Source organism: Pecten maximus, chromosome 12 (genome assembly GCF_902652985.1).
Source record: "Pecten maximus chromosome 12, xPecMax1.1, whole genome shotgun sequence".
NCBI classification, from domain to species: domain Eukaryota; kingdom Metazoa; phylum Mollusca; class Bivalvia; order Pectinida; family Pectinidae; genus Pecten; species Pecten maximus.
The window spans coordinates 14,690,999-14,706,043 of record NC_047026.1 but is presented as its reverse complement, the minus strand read 5'-3'; the positions used below and the strand labels follow the sequence as shown (position 1 = coordinate 14,706,043).

At 35.7% G+C, this 15,045-nt stretch overlaps 1 long non-coding RNA gene across 1 annotated transcript; it reads left to right on the top strand.

Annotated features, from left to right (window-relative positions):
• The first annotated feature begins 1,648 nt into the window (after window positions 1-1,648).
• On the top strand, window positions 1,649-5,856 carry LOC117339729. Its single transcript, XR_004535300.1, has 3 exons — window positions 1,649-2,265; window positions 3,653-3,802; window positions 5,221-5,856. It is a non-coding gene; the product is annotated as an uncharacterized LOC117339729 (long non-coding RNA).
• The last annotated feature ends 9,189 nt before the right edge of the window (window positions 5,857-15,045 follow it).

The following is a 15,045-nucleotide window of genomic DNA, read 5'->3' as shown; positions in this document are numbered from 1 at the left end:
GTGTCCTCTCTATCATATTAATAAGTTGTTACTGGTAATTAAGGAAACATATACATCATGTGTATTGCAATATAAGTTTCTGCAGCATTTCACTGCTATTTGTAACTATAAAAGCGTAATAATTTATATATTATATCTGTCCATCCTGTCATGTCAAAGAATTTCGTTATAAATGTACCTCATGTGTATTGCAATATAAGTTTCTGCAGCATTTCACTGCTATTTGTAACTATAAAAGTGTAATAATTTATATATTATATCTGTCCATCCTGTCATGTCAAAGAATGTCGTTATAAATGTACCTCATGTAACACATTGTCATGTGTCTGAGTGTAAATAAATAAATCTGAAAATCTGAAAATCTATAAGTCAAGAAAGTGAAATCAAAAAGAATTATGAAAACATCTGTAAAATTGTTTGAGTTACGGCGATTTAGAAAATCCGGCTTTTTATAATTGGTATTTTGCTACCGCCCGGCCGTACATCTTACTGCCCGGGCTTTCATGCGTGGTTATATATCCCCATCGGCGGACAGATCACGAAGTCTACTAATTAAATCAACACATCTTCTAATATTATAGTTTTAATTATGTATGAGTGAAAATAAATGCTCGGACGGTGATCACTGTTCCCGATCGTTTTAATAGTGCGAGATGTCGTTTTAATAGTGCGAGATGTCGTTTTAATAGTGCGAAATGTCGTTTTAATAGAACGAGATGTCGTTTTAATAGTGCGAGATGTTGTTTTAATAGTGCAAGATGTCGTTTTAATAGTGCGAGATGTCGTTTTAATAGTGCGAGATGTCGTTTTAATGTTGCGAGATCGTAGACATAACTCCGTCAAATATAGATTATTTTTAACCACTTATTGATCATTTGATGAATTAAGCTACTATTTATCCATAAATAATAGTTTGAAAGGTGAATAGATAGAAATAAAAGCCCGGGCGGTGGTATAAATGCAAACAAAAAGATTGTGGCTCATCCCGAGTACTAGGTTGCGAGATCGTAGCAATAACTCGCTGTCAAATATTGTTATTTTTTCACCATTTTTTTTATCATATTATTGATACAGCTACTATCTATCCATATATTATAGTTTTGATAGTGTCTGGATATCAATAAATTCCCGGGTGGTCGTATAAATGCAAATAACAAGATTATGGCTAACGCCGAGCGCTTGGGTGCGAGATAGCTTATTTCACGTAGCCATAGCTCTGTCAAATCAGGGACGTATATATGTATATATGTCCCTGGTCAAATATTGATATTTTTCTCCCACTTTTTCACCATATTATGGATTAAGCTACTATCTATCCATACATTATAGTTTTAATAGTGTCTGGATATAAATTAAAGCCCGGGCGGTCGTATAAGTGCAAATAACAATATTATGGCTCATCCCGAGCACTAGGTTGCGAGATCGCTAATTTCACATAGCCATAGCTCTGTCAAATATTGATATATTTTCACCACTTTTTGGTCATAATATTGATTTAGCTACCATATATTATAGTTTTAATAGTGTCTGAATATAAAAAAAGCCCGGGCGGTCAATATATAATCCGCGGGCAGTACCGGGCAGCACCGGGCTGTAATTATTATCGCCGCTCAATGGTGTTGAGCTCCACCAGGCGGTTATTAGTATTACTACCCTCGGGGAAAATGACAACGCACGTTTTCACTACGCATGGGCATAAATTCCTTACATACAGCTGTCGTCTGCGTTTTCTAGACTTGCCGGTTTCCTTCTCCGAAGGATGTTGTTGGTCTTATAATGCTAAAATTCAAGGTCATCTTGTTTTCGAAATCGATTGTTTTGGCTTTGCCGTTCACAAGATGAGATACCAGGACTTGTGACTCGTCACCAGCTACATAATTACGTTATAGGTCTACTGTACAGTAGTTCTAGTACATTCTACTGAGTAGGACTGAACTGTTCTGTGCATATTTAATATATAGGCACTATGTTGTTACTATGTTGACTAATCAATTGATTTGGAACTGTTTTTTACTTGTAATTGTGCACAATTACATATACAACTTATAGTAACTTTACTGTTATCTCATGATCAATGACTGTAAGTGGTGTATAACAATGGCCGATGAATATCCATGGCAGACCTAGGCTACAGCACAGGTATTTCGAAGGTGTATGAGATAGACGTCACAATAGATGCAATAAGAGAGTTTTCTTATGCCACATCTTCATCATATGCATTGACAAAATGCACAAAGAATTTTGGTTTATTCAATCCAGGGGCTGGTAAGTAACACTTTCATTGTTGAGAAAATACTTGTAATTTAGCTTTCACAACTAGGCCTACTTTATTTGAATAATTGACAAACTTGTAAGTCATAATAATACAGAGTTATCATTGACATTATTGATGATGCTCCAATGATTGGTAAAACTGCCTCATTTTCTCCAATTCATAAATGTAAGCTTAAAACTGGTTCAGCATGGTTGCGATTTGGTAAAATGTTCGACTATACATTGTAATTCAAGTGATAAACTGGGGTCGAACGATTTACCCCAAAACTACCCCAAAACATCTGACAACATCAACACATTACATGGAAACACCGTTAGAAATTGATATGTATATATTAACATATCAAATACAGCTATTGATACCTTCTTTTGTTGACTTATCGGCGAGTTGGATATTGACAGCGAGGGAGATCATCCGATAAAACCGACTACGTGGAAAGATGAGAAAGAACTATACGTATCCAGTTGATATCATGTTTATTCAGTACATAATATGCCACTACAATTATGACATAGGTGAATTGCCAATGAATTGGTACAAATATAGTTACAGTGGGAATGACATAAAAAATACTCAAAATTATTATAGTATGACGTACAGAGACCTAAATGTAGATATCGGTTAAGATCACAATACAGAGTTATCTCCCTCGCCCTTGTTGACCAACAACCCAGGTTTGATGGGTAACTTGTATCTGTCGAATAGAGAGAGAACAAACGTCTTGAACTACACTTAACCATTTATTAATTATGATGACATAAACATTTACAACATGAAATTACATAGAAACGGACAACAGCATAGGCCTAACTATATGATAAATATCCTAACTTAAAACTAACCCCCCATACCTACGACCTTACTAAACCCAACATCCTGACTAATACTGCCCACCCAAGACCCTACATACCCTAACACTACATTATATAATTAGTACTGGTGAGGAAGACGTGACAGCACACAGGGAAACTTATCCATCAGACTGCCCAGTATACGATACACCACCCTGAATTTATCTCGCATTTAACAATACAAATCTATAAGGACCAATCACAACAGATGATTCACAGGAGCACACAGGCACAACAGACACTGATGAAAAAGCAAGCGACTACAAACAATGCAAGACAAAAACATCAAATGCAAAGACAGAACACGTGAACGGGGGACTAACAAAGGTCAAGGTGACACAGGTACACATAGTACAGACACAACATATAGACATGACATATAGTTATCGTCGGCTTAACCTGTCGGTACATATACGATAACATCCCCTGCTTCACTAGGAATATATGTGACAGTGCAAAGTTGATTTTTTAATTGTTTAATATTTTATTCTAGAATATCAAGTATACAAAGATTTGTACATTACAGATCATAAAGAAGATCATTTTATCAGGTTTACTGATGACAACAAACTCATTCACGCCAGAAGACTTTCTCCTGATGGGATTCCATTAATGAATGTTGGCCTGAAATTATTTGAATAGTCATCAAGGACCATCACATAGAAAGTCAGCCAAGGTAAAATTAATTTTCTGTAAAAACTTAATATTTTCATGTCCTATATAAAGATGTTGTTTGCTCCCTTTTCATAGCCATCATGTTCTGTCCGTCGTCGTGCGCCTTGTGTAAGACTTATTATTTCAAAACACTACTCCGCCTTAATTATAATCCCAAAGTGGATTATTACCAAATTTGGTGTGAAACATCATTGGGGGAGGACAGTCATATTTTATATAAATGAGGCTTGTCTGTCCCTTAGGGCCTGAGGGACAGGGCCCCAAAAGGGGAACTATAGTGAATGTTTGCTATAAAATCCTACTCCGCCCTAACCCTTGGGTGGATTACAACCAAATATGGTGTGAAACATCCTTGGGGAAGGGCAGTCATATTTTATATAAATGAAGCTAGTGTGACCCCTGGGGCCTGAGGGACAGGGCCCCAAAAGGGGAACTTTGCTGATTTTTTGTTATAAAATCCTTCTCCTTCTTAACCTTTGAGTGGATTACAACCAAATTTGCTGTGAAACATCATTAGGGGAGGGCAATCATATTTTATATAAATGAAACTGGTCTGAGCCCTAGGGCCAGAGGGGCGGGGCCCCAAAAGGGGAACTTTGATGAAATTTTGCTTTAAAATCCTACTCCTCCTATACCCTGAAGTGGATTATTACCAAATTTGGTGTGAAACATCATTGGGGCAGGACAATCATATTTTATATAAATGAGGCTGGACTGACCCCTAGGGCCAAAGGGGCAGGGCCCAAAATGGGAACTTTGGTCAATTTTTGCTATAAAATCTTACTCCTCCTTAACCTTTGGGTAGATTACAACTAAATTTGATGTGAAACATCATAAGGGGACGGCAATCATATTTTATATAAATGAGACAGGTCTGACACCTGGAGAAAGAAGGATGGGGCAAAAGGAGCACTTAGGTTAAACATTTCTTAAAAATGCTACTTCTTAATGCCTTAATTGATTACAACCATATTTAGTATGAATCATCATTGGTGAAGGGCATTCCTAATTGATATAAATGAGGCCTGTACATGTCCGACCCATTGGGACAGAGGGGCATGCCCCAAAAATGGGAACTTGGCTAAAATTTTGCTTTAAGATGCTGTTCTTCCTTTAAGCCGAAATGGATAAAAACCAAATTTGAACTGAAACATAACTGGCTGCGTATAGATAATTTATGGTAATGATGCTGGATTGAGGGGTGTGTTCCTGCTGTAAGTGTTTGTCAGATGATCGTTAAGGCCCATGGGCCTCTTGTTAATGAACTGGATCGGTTTACTAAATTACTTCTTAACAGTTTTGAGTCTCTCATTCATTAATTAGATCAGATATATAAGTTTCATTTGCAGCAGGTACTTTTTTGATGTATTTAATATAATCAATGCAGACATGACAAATATTTAATGTGTTTTATTGCAGAGTTCCAACTAAACTGATGCAGACCATGGTTATAGCCAAATACAAAGCAAGCGCATGCTTACGGTAACGAAGAAAAGAGGATGTCTGGCATCAATCCTGTTACGGGAAATTATTTTCTTTCCAGAGTACAAGGGGCGAACTTGATAATGTCCCGAATATGTGGTCGCAATTTCGGCAGATGCCGATCGGCGTTAATTCCTGCTGGTTTGGAAGCACCAGCAAACAAGATGGCGATGTGCTCAACCAAAAGATTAGATTAGAATAAATAAATAAATAAATAAATAAATAAATAAATAAATAAATAAATTAAATAAATAAATAAATATGTTTTGGTCTATGTTGGCCATATTGCAACTGAGCCGCTTTGCTTGAATGTAGCTATATAGGTGCCGGCAACAAACTCGAAACCGGCAAATGGCAAGCTAGAATCAAGTCATCTTCACTTACCAAGGGTTACTCTACGTTAAGCTAATGAACGAAGCCAAGGGTGAAATGGAGCCTAGCGTAGATGGAATCAGGTTCGCCCAAGGTATCTAGTTCTGCTGGCCCTCATTTCACTCTGACCTATCTGAGGACACCCCTATCGGTGAAGAAAACTTCGGGCGGCACGAATTAGGCTACTCCAAAAAAAAACCCCAAAAAGCTAAGAATAGAACTTTAAACAATGAATTACTAATATGAAATAATTAAGATATATAAATTATTATAGACTGTTCATTATTTTACACATATAAAATCGAGAATGATTTGTTTCTCCCGAACAGGCGTTATGAGATAATTTTATAAGCGTTACCTCCCCTGATTCTCGTGTGTAGAATAAATAATACATGTACTGACAAGGCGTATTGTGAGAAATGTAATCAATTTATTTTCTAGAATATTCATATACATTCTTTCGATGTCTCAAAGGTGAAAACATAATAGAGTACGTACGTATAGTAATGGTGTGCACAAGAAGATCTAAGGGGAATAACAACACAAAACATTTTGTATTCGTAAGTGAATGTCAGCTATTATGGCTAAAATTAAATGTTTTTGGGTGTATGGCGGCCTCTTTCGGCCTTTTGGAAGTTTTTTGGGGGGTCTATTTGGCTTTTTGGGGGTATTTTGGGTTAGTCTCAGGTTACCTATTCTAATCGCCTTTTGTCCGTCGTTCGTTGTGCATCCGTAAACAATATACATGTCCGACTTCTCCAAAACCCCTAAACCAAATTCAGCATTGGATGACAGCTTAATGGTATACACATGTTGGCCTTGACTGACCCCTAGGGGCTGATGGGTGGGGTCAAAAAGTGTCAATTAAATTAACTGAAATTTTTCAAATCTCAGGTGACCGTTAAGGCCCATGGGCCTCTTGTTTTGGTAAATCGTGCTGCCGGAAAACTTCTACAACTGCCGACTTTTGTTTTACATTTTGTAGGCTGTGATAGGAGTAAAAACTTCTCTTCAATTTTTTCTGTTTGGTTCTACATCATGCCGCACTAGTTAATGTACAAAAGTGAGTGTGAATATTTAGTACTTTATTTAGCAAACAATGATGATGAAAACTGCTGACCTTTGTAAACAGATTCATTCTGACAACATTCCTACATTTTCTGTACGAGCTACAATTCCTCGGCAATAACAGCACATATCATCACATCTATATAATGTGTATCTTTTTTCTTTAGAAAATTTTGTTTTTGTTCAACATTTCAAGTGTTCATCCAATTATAATTCTAACTGAAATTGTTTAACTGTCACTGTGACACTATATTTTAAAGTAAGACGCTATTTTTTTAACAGCGACGATAAAAAGTTTTCCTAAACTTTCCCTTTGTTTGGTTCTACACCATGTTATACAATTTAGTAAACAGAAATTAGTTGGAATATTTAATTTAATTTAGCAAATAATGGAACACGATGGTCATACAAAGGGTTCTTATCTAACCTTAACAACCCTGTCCACCACTTTGCCATGTCTAAAACAGATTTCCCGTGTTTAGTAAGTATGGCCGTGATGTCATACTTACCTCCTGTTGTCTCTACGTACTGTTTAACGTGAAGTTCACAATCAGTGAACATGTCTACATCTGTTGTCCCCTTGGCTATGTTATGCAGACAATGATACCCACTATTATCTACAGCTGTAGTTAGTGCTGGGTAGTCTTGTCCAGGTATAAACTAAGCTCCCTGTGTCCCTCCCCACAACTATAATGTAATACTGTACTCCGTATGTTGTCCAGTAACTGTGACATGTACTGTCCACACACACACACAACTCCTATGTACCACACGACCATCTACTGACTCACACTTATCTTGTCCTTTATCTCCACACAAGGATTTAAGTACTGTTCTCTCTACTGTCTGTCAGTTTCCTGTCCGTGTCACAAGACAGCTAGGGAGTTCTTCGTCTGTCTTTATCAGTATCATGTACCAAATGTGGATAAGTACATTATGTTTTATGCTCTGAAATTGAACTTGGTTAGTGGAATCTGGAAAATATCATTATTTAAAAAAAAAAAAAAAAAAAAACAAATAATAAAAATCAATAAAAAATCAAATAAAAAATATACATAATACCGTAACATTTACAGCCGCCTTTAATATAATAAACAGATATATTGGGATCTATATAGTGATAATTCCCAGAACAGACTATATACCTAGTATAATCCGAGTGCCATTGTTCTCAAGTGTTTATCTAATTCTTTTGATCCCCAAAATGTGGGTTGGGGGGGGGGGGGGGGGGGGGGGGATAAGTTCCCAAACACTCAGCAAGCTTGTGTTTTGGAATTTTACAATCTCTCCCCTTAGGTTGAGATCTCCCTATCTGACCCCAAAGGGGGTGAAAGATTCTATTACTCTTCAATATCTGTCCATTTATCAAATTTATCTTCTGGTTCATACAACCTTAATAATTCCTGTTGTTCTTCTTCATCTTTGTATTCACTGAAATCAACAATATTCTGTTCAGTAAATATTTTTTTCGAACAAGAACTACCTAAAAAATTTAAAATTTCACTGTAAATGGTTATGACAAGGATATTGCCCTCAGTGTGCTCACTTTCACATAGTTTTGTAAGAACAGATTCTTCTCTTTTCTCCAATTCTTCCACATCTCCACGCACAACATTCTTTCCAAAGATGTCTTCTAAATAAATAATTCTTCCATATCTCCTCCACGCACAACATTCTTTCCAAAAATGTCATCTAAATAAATAATTCTTCCATATCTCCTCCACGCACAACATTCTTTCCAAAGATGTCTTCTAAATGAATAATTCTTCCATATCTCCTCCACGCACAACATTCTTTCCAAAAATGTCATCTAAATAAATAATTCTTCCATATCTCCTCCACGCACAACATTCTTTCCAAAGATGTCATCTAAATAAATAATTCTTCCATATCTTCTCCACGCACAACATTCTTTCCAAAGATGTCATCTAAATAAATAATTCTTCCATATCTCCTCCACGCACAACATTCTTTCCAAAGATGTCATCTAAATAAATAATTCTTCCATATCTCCTCCACGCACAACATTCTTTCCAAAGATGTCATCTAAATAAATAATTCTTCCATATCTCCTCCACGCACAACATTCTTTCCAAAAATATTATCTAAATAAATAATTCTTCCATATCTCCTCCACGCACAACATTCTTTCCAAAGATGTCATCTAAATAAATAATTCTTCCATATCTCCTCCACGCACAACATTCTTTCCAAAGATGTCATCTAAATAAATAATTCTTCCATATCTCCTCCACGCACAACATTCTTTCCAAAGATGTCATCTAAATAAATAATTCTTCCATATCTCCTCCACGCACAACATTCTTTCCAAAAATATTATCTAAATAAATAATTCTTCCATATCTCCTCCACGCACAACATTCTTTCCATAGATGTCATCTAAATAAATAATTCTTCCATATCTCCTCCACGCACAACATTCTTTCCAAAGATGTCATCTAAATAAATAATTCTTCCATATCTCCTCCACGCACAACATTCTTTCCAAAGATGTCATCTAAATAAATAATTCTTCCATATCTCCTCCACGCACAACATTCTTTCCAAAGATGTCATCTAAATAAATAATTCTTCCATATCTCCTCCACGCACAACATTCTTTCCAAAAATATCATCTAAATAAATAATTCTTCCATATCTCCTCCACGCACAACATTCTTTCCAAAGATGTCATCTAAATAAATAATTCTTCCATATCTCCTCCACGCACAACATTCTTTCCAAAAATATTATCTAAATAAATAATTCTTCCATATCTCCTCCACGCACAACATTCTTTCCATAGATGTCATCTAAATAAATAATTCTTCCATATCTCCTCCACGCACAACATTCTTTCCAAAGATGTCATCTAAATAAATAATTCTTCCATATCTCCTCCACGCACAACATTCTTTCCAAAAATGTCATCTAAATAAATAATTCTTCCATATCTCCTCCACGCACAACATTCTTTCCAAAGATGTCATCTAAATAAATAATTCTTCCATATCTCCTCCACGCACAACATTCTTTCCAAAAATATCATCTAAATAAATAACTAATCCAGGCTTTGGTGCCACCGAATCTAAGTCTTTTATGTCGTGTAGCTGAAGACATCGTTTCTGTTGGCCCTCCACAGCAAAGCAAATGGAGAAGTTCAATGGCAATAGATGATTTCCAATCTCCTGTGTTTCCCTTGATTATAACATTCTTGTTATTCAGATGTTTTTTGTGAGCATCATGGAGTCTTTTGGTAGCAATAAACCAGTAACTTTGTCTTTCTCTCTGTATGTTAGCTCTTGTTGTTTCTACAAGGAAAAATGTTATGAACACTAAGATTAAACCTTTCTATCAAATAGCCAACAATTGCGATTACCCTGTGGGGACCAGGAAATTTTGTAAAAACAAGATTAGGTAGCGGTATGATATGTCAGAAAGGTTCTCACAATGTGTGCGTTATGAATTATATGTAATTAATATGTACATTTGTATGTAGCAAATAGTTTCAATAATCATTGTATGGTATGTGCTGTGTCCATGGTACATTTTTAGGTCACCTGAGAAAAGTCTCAAGTGACCTATTCTAATCGCCTTTTGTCTGTCTTCGTCCGTCGTCTGTCTGTAAACAATTTACATTTTCAACTTCTTCTCCAAAACCACTGAACCAAATTCAATGAAATTTGGCAGGGAGCTTCTATGGCTATAGGTCAACTATTGTGAATTATATGATCCCCATCCCCCAGGGGCCTGAGGGGCGGGGCCAAAAAGGGTCAAATTGACTAAAACTTCAAAAATCTTCTCTACTCACAGATAAGGTGGAATCAAACACTCTTCATAGATGTTCCCAAACACTCAGCAAGCTTGTGTTTTGGAATTTTACAATCTCTCCCCTTAGGTTGAGATCTCCCTATCTGACCCCAAAGGGGGTGAAAGATTCTATTACTCTTCAATATCTGTCCATTTATCAAATTTATCTTCTGGTTCATACAACCTTAATAATTCCTGTTCTTCTTCTTCATCTTTGTATTCACTGAAATCAACAATATTCTGTTCAGTAAATATTTTTTTCGAACAAGAACTACCTAAAAAATTTAAAATTTCACTGTAAATGGTTATGACAAGGATATTGCCCTCAGTGTGCTCACTTTCACATAGTTTTGTAAGAACAGATTCTTCTCGTTTCTCCAATTCTTCCACATCTCCATGCACAACATTCTTTCCAAAAATATCATCTAAATAAATAATTCTTCCATATCTCCTCCACGCACAACATTCTTTCCAAAGATGTCATCTAAATAAATAATTCTTCCATATCTCCTCCACGCACAACATTCTTTCCAAAGATGTCATCTAAATAAATAATTCTTCCATATCTCCTCCATGCACAACATTCTTTCCAAAAATATCATCTAAATAAATAATTCTTCCATATCTCCTCCACGCACAACATTCTTTCCAAAGATGTCATCTAAATAAATAATTCTTCCATATCTCCTCCACGCACAACATTCTTTCCAAAAATATCATCTGAATAAATAATTCATCGATATCTCCTCCTCGCACAACATTCTTTCCAAAGATGTCATCTAAATAAATAATTCTTCCATATCTCCTCCACGCACAACATTCTTTCCAAAGATGTCATCTAAATAAATAATTCTTCCATATCTCCTCCACGCACAACATTCTTTCCAAAGATGTCATCTAAATAAATAATTCTTCCATATCTCCTCCACGCACAACATTCTTTCCAAAAAATATCATCTAAATAAATAACTAATCCAGGCTTTGGTGCCACCGAATCTAAGTCTTTTATGTCGTGTAGCTGAAGACATCGTTTCTGTTGGCCCTCCACAGCAAAGCAAATGGAGAAGTTCAATGGCAATAGACGATTTCCAATCTCCTGTGTTTCCCTTGATTATAACATTCTTGTTATTCAGATGTTTTTTGTGAGCATCATGGAGTCTTTTGGTAGCAATAAACCAGTAACTTTGTCTTTCTCTCTGTATGTTAGCTCTTGTTGTTTCTACAAGGAAAAATGTTATGAACACTAAGATTAAACCTTTCTATCAAATAGCCAACAATTGCGATTACCCTGTGGGGACCAGTAAATTTTGTAAAAACAAGATTAGGTAGCGGTATGATATGTCAGAAAGGTTCTCACAATGTGTGCGTTATGAATTATATGTAATTAATATGTACATTTGTATGTAGCAAATAGTTTCAATAATCATTGTATGGTATGTGCTGTGTCCATGGTACATTTTTAGGTCACCTGAGAAAAGTCTCAAGTGACCTATTCTAATCGCCTTTTGTCTGTCGTCGTCCGTCGTCTGTCCGTAAACAATTTACATTTTCAACTTCTTCTCCAAAACCACTGAACCAAATTCAATGAAATTTGGCAGGGAGCTTCTATGGCTATAGGTCAACTATTGTGAATTATATGATCCCCATCCCCCAGGGGCCTGAGGGGCGGGGCCAAAAAGGGTCAAATTGACTAAAACTTCAAAAATCTTCTCTACTCACAGATAAGGTGGAATCAAACACTCTTCATAGATGGAAGCGTCTTAAGGTGTTTTACCAAAATTGTGAATTTCATGACCCTGGGGTCTCACGTTTGCTTCTGGGGAGGGGGTAAACTTTACTATAGTTTATATAGGGAAATCACATTTTTACCTGGTCTCTTCGAAGAAGTTGGCGTCGGTTTTTCAAATGTTAATTTTTGGTGCAAGTGTTGAAAGGCATAGTAATTTATGGTAATATGGTCCCTGAGGGGGTAAAACTAAAAGATTTTTTTGGAGGAAAAAAAACAGATTTTTGAAAATGTTTGGACTTAGAAAATGTTTGCATTAAGTTTTTGGTGCAAGTGTTGAAAAGTATTAATACATCACTTTATAATTGTACTAGGGTGCTGATAATTGGCAATAGAGTCCCTCCGGAGTTAAACTATCCCCTGCCAAAGTTAAAACTAAAAGTTCTTTTTTGGGGGAAAAACCAGAATTTTCAAATTTTTGGACTTACAATATTTCTGTGTTAAGTTTTTGATGCAAGTGTTGAAAGGTCTAATTAATACATCACTTTATAATTGTACTAGGGTGCTGATAATTGGCAGTAGAGTCTCTCTGGAGTTAAACTATCCCTTGCCGGAGTTAAACTTCAAGATTATTTTGAAAAAAGACCCCCAGATTTTTGGGACTTTGGAGTTTTTGATGCAAGTGTTGAAAGCTATTAACACATCACTTTATGATTGTACTAGGGTGCTGATATTTGGTAAAAGAGTCCCTATGGAGTCACACTATCCCTTCTTGGGGTGAAACTGAAAATGAAACAATGTGAAAAGCTCACATTAGACAATTTATACCAGTCCACATTTTTCAAGGGAGACAGCTCTCATAAGGATAATATTTTAAAAAAGAATTGGAGAAATATGTCTAAAAGCAATTACATTTGTATTTAATATATATTCTCATTTAATCTACATCAGCATAGCTGGTCTCCCGAATGTTTGTCAATAAATAGTTTATATATATATAAATTGGTATGGTTTTGAAAATTGCATGAATTCACAAAACACAATCTGATCAAGTAAACAATATAAATATTATTAATGCAATTTGCGAAACCATTCCAATTAATATATTTTAATTATTTATTGACAAACATATGTGAGACGAGCTATGCTGTTCTCCAACAGCTCTTGTTGACTATTATTTGTTGGATTTGTATTGGAATTCATTCTTACTTGGTTTAAATTATCAGCATGGGATGCCATTTTGATGGAATGTACATTTTGGCCCTGGTTGACCCCAGGGGCTGATGGGCGGGGCCAAAAAGGGTCAAATTGACTGAAATTTCAAAAATCTTCTTTTCTACTCTCAGATATGGTAGAATCAAATACTCTTCATAGATGGATGGGTCTTAAGGTGCTTAACCAAAATTGTGAATTTCATTACCCTGGGGTCTCATGTTTGCCCCTGGGGAGGGGTTAGATTTTTACTATAGTTTATATAGGGGAATCACATTTTTGACTATTATTTGTTGAATTTTTATTGGAATTCATTCTAACTTGGTTAACATTATCAGCTTGGGATGACAGTTTGATGGTCAGTTTGATGGTATGTACATGTTGGCCCTGGCTGACCCTCTGGGGCTGATGGGCGGGGCCAAAAAGGGTCAAATTAACTGAAATTTTAAAAATCCTCTTCTTACAACCTAACTAAGGTAGAATTAAATACTCTTCATAGATGGAAGGGTCTTAAGGTGCTTTACCATAATTGTGAATTTCCTAGCCCTGGGGTCTCACATTTGCCCCATGGGAGGAGATAAACTTTACTATAGTTATAGGGAAATCACATTTTTGACTATCATTTGTTTTATTTGTTTTGAAATATATTCTAAATTTGTTAACATTATCAGCATGGGTGATCCCTTAGACTGATGGGTCAGGCCAAAAAGTGTTTATCAAATTTACTGAAATATTTTTAAAAATCAGGTGACCGTTAAGGCCCATGGGCCTCTTGTTTGTATAATAAATTAGTTAAACTATTGAACTATGTGTTACTTGTCCATGGTATTATAATAGAGTAAAACTATTGTACTCCATTTTACCTATGCACACAATTAATTGATCAGCATGCACGTTCCTTTGTCTGTGTGATGTACATGTATGTGTGTACATATAAATGTGTAAGTAGTGGTCACCTACAATTACAGACTTTGATGTTAAAGGTTGCTTTCGTATGTATTTAGAATATGTTTCTTTGATTCAGACAATTTTTGATTGACCTTTGTAGAAGACATGTCATTTGTCCACCCTCTTAATTAGGTCAATTTTTAAAAATTTCAATTAATGTATTTAAAAAAAAAAAATCCCTGTGTGGTTGGTAAGTATGATTTAAAGATAAAATTATGATTATTGTGTTTTAATAATTTGTTGAATATATTATAAATTTTGATATTCTGTTCTATTCAAGGTGATGTAACAGTGTACCTGCATTAACGCACAATATTTATTTTTACTGGAAATATGTCTATATTTGGTATTTTGATTTGATCTGTTTGATCCATTTGTGTAAATGAGGGTAGGTCTGTAGCGAGAGCATGTTGTGTGTGTGCAGCAGCTTTGTCATTCATAGACATTTTTATATCCACTTCATGTGTTCTTCTAAACCCGAGCTTAACCTGGGTGTAACATTGTAAATGGCATTAGGTACTCAAGATAGTCTAATTTTCTACATGTAGTAACAGTGATCTAGACCTTTAACATTGTGGCTGGAAAATCTATCCGAAGCACTGAGATAAGAGTTACAGACTGAGAGA